Source organism: Eubalaena glacialis, chromosome 8, assembly GCF_028564815.1.
Source record: "Eubalaena glacialis isolate mEubGla1 chromosome 8, mEubGla1.1.hap2.+ XY, whole genome shotgun sequence".
In the NCBI taxonomy this organism is placed as follows: domain Eukaryota; kingdom Metazoa; phylum Chordata; class Mammalia; order Artiodactyla; family Balaenidae; genus Eubalaena; species Eubalaena glacialis.
Genome location: NC_083723.1, coordinates 117,959,122 through 117,968,560, shown reverse-complemented (window position 1 = coordinate 117,968,560; position 9,439 = coordinate 117,959,122). Strand labels below are relative to the sequence as shown.

General features: G+C 36.6%; 1 pseudogene; it reads left to right on the top strand.

Moving 5' to 3' along the window:
- Positions 1-774: 774 nt before the first annotated feature.
- LOC133096686 (cytochrome b-like) lies at positions 775-1,641 on the top strand (annotated as a pseudogene).
- Positions 1,642-9,439: the final 7,798 nt, after the last annotated feature.

Genomic DNA, 9,439 nt, shown 5'->3' with positions numbered 1-9,439 from the left:
ACCAAAGGGGAAAGGGAGGACAGAAGGGATAAATTGGGAGATTGGGATTGACATATACACATTACTATATATAAAATAGATAACTAATAAGAACCTACTCTATAGCACAGGGAACTCTACTCAATACTCTGTAATGACCTACGTGGGAATAGAATCTAAAAAAGAGTGGATATATGTATATGTATAACTGATTCACTTTGCTGTACAGCAGAAACTAACACAACATTGTAAATCAACTATACCTCAATTAAAAATTTTAAAATAAAATGAGAGAACCCCAGTGGGGAAGTGGGGACACCAAATTACTCCTCTCTGCCAGCCCCTAATAGGTGTGTGATTTATTTTTAATAAAAGAAAAGCTGTTTTCTTTAAAAAAAAAAAAAAAAAAAGAACTAGCTGGCAATAAGACAAGAAGACGAAATAGAAGGGCTAGGATTTAAAATGGAAAATAGAATTATTGACAACACACTTGTGTATGTTAACAATAAAATCTCTATAGATGACCTATTATTACAAATATCTAAAATCTGGGTTCAAGGATGATGTACAAAATGGGGGGACATAGGTACCTTGTTTATGCAATGAGCACTTTGCAAACATTGCAAATCTCTCCAAATTGCTCTATTGGTTCAATAAAATCAAAATCAGAATCCACAGAGGTTTGTTCATGTATAGAAACTGAGAATCTTATTATAAATTTCATATGAAATTACAAAAGATCGAGAAGAGACAAGGCAATCTTAAAGAAGAATGAAGAACGAAGTAAAAGGCTGAATCATCCGATATATACACGCAAACGGAGCTTCCATGTTTTATATCTGCCTTTACGCCCACGTAGGATGCGGTCTATACTATGGATCCTACGCCTTTCAGGAAACATGAAACATTGGAATTATCCTACTACTTATAGTCATAGCCACCGCATTCATAGGCTACGTCCTACCCTGAGGACAAATATCATTCTGAGGCGCAACTGTTATCACAAATCTACTCTCAGCAATCCCATATATCAGCACCACTCTCGTCGAAGGAATCTGAGGTGGCTTTTCCATAGATAAAGCAACACTAACACAATTCTTTGCCTTCCACTTCCTTCTCCCTTTCATCGTCACAGCACTAGCAGCCGTCCACCTATTATTCCTTCACGAAACAGGATCCAACAACCCCACAGGAATTCCATCCCATACAGACAAAATCCCTTTCTACCCTTATTATACAATCAAGGACATCTTGGGTGCCTTACTATTAATCTTAGCTTCACTAATACTAGCCCTATTCTCACCCGACTTGCTAGGAGATCCGAACAACTACACCCCAGCAAACCCACTCAGCCCGCCACCACATATCAAACCAGAATATTTTCTATTCGTATATGCAATTCTACAATCAATCCCCAACAAGCTAGGAGGAGTCTTGGCCCTGCTACTCTCAATCCTAATCCTGGCATTTATTCCAATACTCCACACATCTAAACAACGAAGAGTACTAGTGGCAGATTTACTAACATTAACATGGATCGGAGGACAGCCTGTGGAATATCCATATATAGCTATTGGGCAACTTGCATCCATCTTATATTTTCTCTTAATTCTAGTGTTAATACCAATGACTAGTCTCATTGAAAACAAGTTCCTAAAATAAAGAGTCTTTGTAGTGTAACACAATACCCCGGTCTTGTGAACCGGAAAAGGAGAACAACGTATCTCCCCAAGACTCAAGGAAGAAGTACTATGCTTCACCGCCAGCACCCAAAGCTGAAATTCTATATAAACTATTCCCTGAAAAAGATATGACATTCACAAAACTGCAATACTATGTCAGTACTAAAAATAATTCATTTTACTATATACATGCTATGTATGCCGTACATACTTCTACTGCCACATAACTGCAATAATGTCTCTCTCTTGTATATGTGTACATGTACATTATATGTGTAATCGTACATTAAATTACCTGCCCCATGCTTAATAGGCATGTACCTTACGCCATTGATATTACATAGTACATATACATTATTGATCGTACATAGTACATTAAGTTAAATTGGTCTAAGTCAGCATGTTTGATAATCCCGTCCATTAGATCACGAGCTTAATCACCAGGCCGCGTGAAACCATCAACCCGCTTGGCAGGTGTCCCTCTTCTCGCTCCGGGCCCATAGCTTGTGGGGATTTCTACTGATGAACTTTATCAGACATCTGGTTCTTACTTCAGGGCCATCATCTCACCTAAAATCACCCACTCTTTCCCCTTAAATAAGACATCTCGATGGACTAATGACTAATCAGCCCATGATCACACATAACTGCGATTTCATACATTTGGTATCTTTTATTTTTGGGGGGCAAATTGCTTGGACTCAGCTATGACTTTAAAAGGTCTTAACACAATCAAGCAAATTGTAGCTGGCCTTGTATTTGTTATTTGGCTAGAGCAACCTACATTGTGCAATCAGTTAATGGTCACAGGACATAGCACTTTACTATTCCCCACCGGCTTAAAATAATTATATATCATAATGAATGAACCTCAACCCCCCTCCTATCATACCAAGGAACTACTTAGATATTCACCACCCATATAGACAGACTTCCCCCTAGATTCGCCAACCATCCTATCGAAAATCTAATACTAAATCTGACATAAACCACGTAATACAACCATACAAACATCACCTACGTGCAGCAAGTTAATGTAGCTTAAACATCTCATAAAGCAAGACACTGAAAATGTCTAGATGGGCTCACCAGCCCCGTGAACGTAAAGGTTCGGTCTCAGCCTTCTATTCGTTTTTAATAGAATTACACATGCAAGTATCCGCATCCCGGCGAGAATGCCCCCTAAATCACTAAGATTAAAAGGAGCAGGTGTCAAGCATGCCACACTAGCAGCTCATAACACCTTGCTCAACCACATCCCCACGGGAGACAGCAGTGATAAAAATTAAGCCATAAACGAAAGTTTGACTAAGCCATATGAATCAGGGTTGGTAAATTTCGTGTCAGCCACCGCGCTCATACGATTGACCCGAATTAATAGAACTACGGCGTAAAGCGTGTTAAAGAACCATACAAGATAGAGTTAAACCTTAATTAAGCTGTAAAAAGCCATAATTAAAACAAAAATAAATTACGAAAGTGACTTTAATAATCTGATCACACGATAGCTAAGACCCAAACTGGCATTAGATACCCCACTATGCTTAGCCCTAAACCCAAATAATCATAAGAACTAGACTATTCGCCAGAGTACTACTAGCAACAGCTTAAAACTCAAAGGACTTGGCGGTGCTTCACACCCCTCTAGGGGAGCCTGCTCTATGATCCATAAACCCCGATCAACCTCGCCAGCCCTTGCTACTCCAGTCTATATACCGCCATCTTCAGCCAACCCTAAAAAGGAGCAAAAGTAAGCATAATTATGACACATAAAAACGTTAGGTCAAGGTGTAACCTATGGCATATTGAGACCTACACGTTTACAGTGCCTTTATGCAGTCAGCCAATGTTGTATTGGGACAAGACCCATGAAATAGCACGGTTAAGTCAGAAATTCAGGAATGTGTACACACATGCTTGCACACATACACACACGCATGCACTTGAACCAACACGAAGGCACTGCTGTTTTTAATGAATAATGGTGGATCAATTGGCCATATGGGTAAAAGCTAAAACATGACTTCTACCAACATACTATAAAAAAATCAAGTAGGTTTCAGATCTAAGTATAAAAGATAAAAACAAGTTTTATAGAATATTAATTAGTGGCTTATAGTGATAATCCCAGAGGGAGCAAAACTTTCTGAAACATAATTAAACCAGTATTAAAGAAAATATTGATAAAATTAAGAACCTAACTCCTGTTTATCTAGAGGCATCATTCAGAGAGTAAAAATGAAATCCACAGAATGGAAGGAAATATTTATAACTCGTATAACCAATACAGGGCTCATGTTCAGAACATTTAAAGAATTCCTGCACATTTTTAATGAAAAGATAGATAATCCAATTTAGATTGGGAAAAATACTTGAACAAATATTTCATGTGAAAGATCATCCAAATGACCCATGAGCACACTAAAAGATTAAGAGATACTAAACTCTCTAGGTCACCAAAGAGATGGAAATTAAAATGCAAAACACAATGATGGTAAAAATTCAAAAGCTTGAAAGTACAAGGACTTGGCAAAGCTATGGAGCAGGGATACATTACTACTGAGAATGTAATTTTGGAAAACTCTGGAAGTATATACTATTTTTGAAACATATGCATAACAATGACTCACGGATTCCACTTTCAGATATGCCAAAAATAAGTGCCTATATATTTAAAATACACATTTATAGATTTAAAAAAGATTGTGTATATATATACTGTATATGAATCTTATTATAATTATAATAACTTTTTTCCTAACTTCGAGGGAAAAACCTATCATAGTTTATTAAAGAAGAATGAAATAAGTACTTATCTCTTGTGTGCTTGACCTCACAATCCATGTGACCACACAAATATTTATTGCAGGGGTTCCTATAATTAGTTTTAGAAATAAATTATTTAATTTACTTATTCTTAGAAAAATTAATGGTTTTGGGAAACTATTCGACAAGAACAATTGGCCCTATTTCTCTATACAAAATTTTTCTCTAGAAATAAAAAAGTGAGAGTTATAGAAACATTCCCAAAGTTATGTAATCAATAATGAATTCCATGAAATGTGCTCCAATTACAAAAGTTATGAACATCAATCACTGTTTAGTTTGTCTTTATAATATGAATGAAATGATATAAATGAGAATTTTAAAAAAATTGTAGTGTAATATATTCTGACAACCAAGTATTTTGGTGCTAGAATAACTAGCCTTCTACAAACATTTTTAATATTTCTAAACACAAAAATCACCATGTCACGTATCTATCCATGTTCAAAATTGCCTGTTTGTGAATACCTTTTCCATTATCAATTAAATAAATCTAAATATTGGTTACAGTTAAGAGATACATCTTAATTTGGATTCTTCCAGAGCCCAACTCTGGGACAATTATTCAACTACATGTAATTTTTAGGAAGTAATCCTGGAAAATGTAAGTAGAGGAGCAGAAAAGGGGGATGAAAAGATAGCCACTGAAGGCTGAATGATTAAATACCATAAAATTGTAGTAATTGAAGTTACATACTAATGAGAAAATCTTGAAGCCAGTGTAGAATATGTGTCTCAGTGTTAATCCACCTGGAGTGGAAGGGAGCTTGAGTGTCTATACCCCAACCAGTATCTGCTATTGGATGAGAGCTTTGAAGTGGGTGGGTCAAGGGGCACCCACAGCATCAGCTACTAAATTCCTGTCTGAACATCACCTCTGAAATCCAAAATTTGATTGGACATAATTAGGCAGAGGAATAGGTGTGGTTTTCTGGTTCAAGATTGAAGAGGTTAATTGCCAAAAATTTTTAATAAATATTTTCTAATGAGTTTTAAAAATTACAGTAGCATAGATATTTATCCATAGTTAACTTAAGGAAAGTTTAATTTTTTAATTTCAAAAGTCAGCTTTACTTATACTTAACCTACTAGTCTCCTTTATATTATGTATCTTGCACCTGAAGGAATTTAATGAAACTTCTCTACTTGGATAAAATATAATCTGAAGGATACTATCTAATATTAGCTCTGTTATTCACCATAAATAATATGAGAAAAATATTTAAGTGTATCAGTATGTTTTGAGAATGACATAGCAAATCTATGTAAATGAACTAAAGTTTCTGGCTGGTTTATCACATGAAAAGTGTTCAGCAGATTTTCAATAAGAGGAAGGCACATTTAGGATGGAACATAGATTATATAATGTGTACAAAGTTCATTTTCAGACCCACTCATCAAGGAAGACAGTCATCCTTCAAAGCCTGAAACTGCAGAGAAGTCTAATTTTTAATCATTGCCACTGGGGTAAAACAAATAGAAAATCAGACACTGATTTCAAATATGAATGAGCCCTTAACTAAAAATCAAATGGGCAACTATAGCGTATATCAGGCATTGATCTACTAACTTCTTCAAGTATACCAATCTCTGTTTTGTGTACCAGGGAGAATAAACCAGGGATTTTTCTATTGAATGATAGTTTATGAGGCTCTCAAGTAGCTTGGGTCAGTCAGCTAGTAAAAATGACTCCAAGGCCTTCATCCTATTTCAGTGCACGTCTCTAACTTCCAAGTTTCAGGTACTAATTTTACAATTAATGGTAGCATAAACATCAAATGTTCTTAATGTCAGCACAAACATTAAAAGCCTCCATGGTGGCTGCTGGTTTAACTACTAGCTCTGGTCGGTCCTCCTGTTCTGAGTTGTCTGCTTAGGGACTTAGCAACTTAGTTTAATGTAGAATCTGCCTTCTACACAAACTCATATATTTACAGACAAATCAAATCTCCAGTAGCTTTTGTTATCTTATAAACTGCAGTACCCTGACAACCCTGCCTGATTCTTCGGCTCCCAGACTTGTGCTCTCAAATGCCTGTCTTTCTTCATTGTCTATCCTGGGAGCTCGCAGTTATCTGACATTAACTTCTAAGTCCAGCTCCCAATAGATTCAATATCTCTAAAATTCATTCTATATTTCAGGCATGCTGTCATTATAGGTTAAAAGAATACATTTATCACATTGTACATTATATAAGAATATACCTTAGAAGAGATTCAGTTAATATTTAAAATTCTACACAATTTATGTATACTTAGAAAGGTTTATTTAGTAAGAAAATAATAAACAGAATTAGTAAACATTATATTACAAGATGATCTTCAGAGGGCTTTATATTTATTGGTCCTAGAACATTTCCCAGCCTACCTCATATCTACAAGAATAATCACTGCTTTCCCAATGAAACTCTTTGGTCCAACACCTCCTACTAGCTCAGTGGACTCTGATGGCTTATAAACTCTGGTCAGGGCTACCTAGAATGCCTTTCCAGTAGTTTCCTGTTAGTGGAACATCAATTCTTGGCTTTTACACAGCAGAAGTCGGATTAATATGAATATGAAAACCCTGTTAGCCTCATAAATAGTAACTTGAATCTTAAGCATTAGAATGCTGAAATAGGGATGAAAATAACCAAATTACTATAGTTTAGAGGAAGGTATTAGAAATCCTATGCCTCATTGTAAATTACAGACACTGACAGGATTCTCTTGATTTTCTTTATGCATTTGGTAAGACTTAAGAATGATTTACTTTCATTTACTCCATTATTTTAAAAAATTGCCTTAAATAAATGTGAAGAAAAGAAAAGAAAAAGTATTCATTGAAAATTTGCCAGGTACAAGCACATGTCAAATAGAAAAATTGTTTTGGTAGTAGGGATATTTTACCATATTTTTACCAGCCAGAACTTTCCCCCCAATTTGATAAGCGACAATGGTAGTCATGTTATCCCACTCCAGGAGATGATAAAGGGTTTTCCTCGGATGAGGACAAACATCCCTGGAGAGTAAATCAGGATAAGTTAAATTGGCATCTGTACCAGCTTCCCTGTTATAAGAACAATTGATGGGATCTTTATCAAATAGCTATAGGGTTTCTCCCTTCCACTTATTAACACCTCCCTCATGGGCAGCAAAGAAAAGGATGCTAATTTTCCTCACTTCTCTGGCAGGAGGATATTTCCAGTATGTAGTGTAAGAAGATGGTCCTCAGCAGAGGAAGAAATGAAAGATAGTGAAGGACAAATTACACACCCCACCTCCAGCTTCATCATTTTTAAAAGGAGGCAACAGAGTTAGAGGGCTCTTATACCCCGTTCAGTTTTATATCATGACTCAGGGACATCAATTTTCACCAGTTGCTTCCCATAAGTGTGACTGGGGAGGGGCTCTGATTAAGAGGAATAAGAAAACTATGTTTAGACAGCATGGGATTCAGATGTTACTCTGAGACCCCAGGAACAGTGCAAGATAGAGGTCTCACAAAGGTGCCTTTTTCTTCTTCCTAAACCTGATGATTTCTGCCAGCCTTCTATCCTGCTCCTCTGTAAACCATTAACTGGTATAAAAATAATGATTTCTTCAAAGAGAGAGTGGGTACTACCTCTAGTATTTTTCTCAAAATGAGCTTGAATGTACAGGAAAATTCACAAAGATGGGGAATGGTTGGAGCTGAGTCACCTGCTTCCTGAAGCAAGTGCAGTGTGTGATGAGTCCCAGATACCTCTTCTACCCTGATGGAGAGGAGAGGAGAGGACACAGGGAGGATAAGGAACTTATATATATATAGGAGCTTTATAGTCTGATCAACTAAATCCAACCCATTCCCCAGAGACATTCCTGTGGAGTCCAGGGAACGAATTACAAATCATATTCCCACCATTCTAGGTCTTTCCTACAAAGCAGTGCAAAACCTCCCCTTCCCCTCTTGGCTCTCCTGCTTTGTTATCTATGACAGTGTATAGGTGTGTGTGTGAGTGTGTGTGTGTGCATAGATGTGTGCACCTGCTCATGCAGAGAAGTTAGAACTCATGAAGAATGGCAAAGATGTCTGTGCTCGAGGATCATGGTATAAAAATTTAACAGATAAGTCATACGTTACTGATTATCACCCATAGTACAATCCCCAAGGATATGAATGTGTTATGTACTTGATCTTGAAATTGTTCCTGTCTCCATACCCTACTTTTGGAAAGATTCATGATGTAATAAATGTGACCCCCATGAAGTTTGTTAAGTTAGCCCCTCAAAGGACTATATTTTTCTCAGCGAGTGAACAATCTCTGTCTGCTGAAAAGTGTTAATGCACAATAATTATCAAAATTTTCCATTGCAAATATTAATCATTACTTGGAAACTCATGTAGATTGAATCCTATTGCCTGAATGCTTTCCTGCTTTAAGCTACACCTTAAGTATTTGCCCAATTTCAAAAATATTTGCCCCCTAAATGTATATCCTATATTTGGAGAGGCCATTATCCCCTCTCTGTTGTAAGCACAGTGTTGTAATCATTGAATTTAGATGATGGATAGCTTTGCCTGAACCCACAGATACACAGGACAACAAACAAACATGATGACTCAGATCCCTTAAATTCATGAGTATTTACATTGATTTGGCCCTTGATGCTACCAGAAATCATAGTGTATTTCCTAGTCTCTTCTCTCAGTTTTTTTTTTTTTTTAATTATTTTCTCTTTCTTTAAACTTCCCATAAATCCTTTCACCCACACTCTTAGCTACTGAATGAGAGTAACTGAGACCATAAAAGCAATCAGATGACAGTTTGTGCAATCCTAACTAACACACTGACTGAGTTGCTGAATTTGTGCATTTATCTCAACTTCTCTGCCCTTCCTGTGGAGTTACTAGTTTTTCCCCAGAGAAGGCCAGCCTACAAATTATATTATAAATTCCATCCCTCTTTCCTACACGGGAACTTCTCTCCAGC